At 45.5% G+C, this 1,192-nt stretch overlaps 1 pseudogene; it reads right to left on the bottom strand.

Moving 5' to 3' along the window:
• Positions 1-522: 522 nt before the first annotated feature.
• On the bottom strand, positions 523-724 carry LOC137333888 (U2 spliceosomal RNA; annotated as a pseudogene).
• Positions 725-1,192: the final 468 nt, after the last annotated feature.

Raw genomic sequence — 1,192 nt, 5'->3', positions numbered from 1 at the left:
ATTCTGCTAAATGACTTTGACAGTCTGCTGGGGGAACCATCCGACAGGATCCACCATCTCCTCTTCCTGTGGGTTCTCGAGGACGTTACCTGCAGACCACTTCCTGATTGACTTGTGATCAAAGGTGTTTTCCCGCACAAACTTTTCTACAAACGACAGGTGGGGCGGAATGGTCCAACTGGACGGAACATTCCATGGCATTGTGACTAGACCCATCCTTTGCAACACCGAGGACAGATAGAACCTCAGCACCTAGTGACACTTGGTGCTTGTGTACCAAGTTATGCACAGGTTGATGCAGCCATACACAAAGGTGGCCATCAGGATGAGGGCAACGTTGCGTACATTTTTCCCTCCTTTCTCTGGAACCTTGTACATCGTGTCCCTGCAGACACAGTCTATAGCACTACTGATTTTTTTTTTAAGTGCAATATATCAGCTTTATTCTCAGTGATGATACATACATCCATACATACAAGGACGCTGGAAAAACCTGTTTTTCATTTTGAATATCTCCCCACAGGGAGGTGCACCGTTCCCAGAGACACTGCAATACTGGGTTGATGCGTGGAGTGGACGGAGCAAGTCCCTATTCCATCTCCCTGTTCCAAAAATCAATTTAATCCATGGGCCCCAGGTAGGGGACGTATCAGATATTAAACTGATAAGAACGGATTTTTTTTGTTTCAAAAATATACTTAATTCATAAAATTTGTAAAGGTATATACAATACAATTCATGTCACAATTCAAACAATACAATACAGATTATACAATTTGCAATGGCACATACAGTACAATTCGAAGGTCCAGGTACAATCAATACAGTTACGCACCATACACTGTACATACAGCTCATGGCATCCTAGAGTGCCTCATTTCATTACAGGCTACAGATACAATACATTGCGTTACATTCATTTGTCATTTTACATTCTGCCCAAGGGGGTTTTTCCCTGATTCCAGCCCCTCGGTATACAATGGCGGGAGGGCTCTAAACAGTGGCCTTTCCCCATTGAGCCTTTGCGGCGGCCGCACCCACCTTCAATGCGTCCCTCAGCATGTAGCCCTGGACCTTGGAATGTGCCAGTCTGTAACACTCGCTTGAGGACAGCTCCTTGCACCGGAAGATCAGCAAGTTTCAGGCAGACCAAAGGTCGTCTTTCACCAAGTTGATGGTCTTCCAGCAGCAG

This window comes from Heptranchias perlo, chromosome 16, assembly GCF_035084215.1.
Source record: "Heptranchias perlo isolate sHepPer1 chromosome 16, sHepPer1.hap1, whole genome shotgun sequence".
In the NCBI taxonomy this organism is placed as follows: Eukaryota; Metazoa; Chordata; class Chondrichthyes; order Hexanchiformes; family Hexanchidae; genus Heptranchias; species Heptranchias perlo.
The sequence above is the reverse complement of the archived record's forward strand: the minus strand, read 5'-3'. Positions and strand labels throughout refer to the sequence as shown.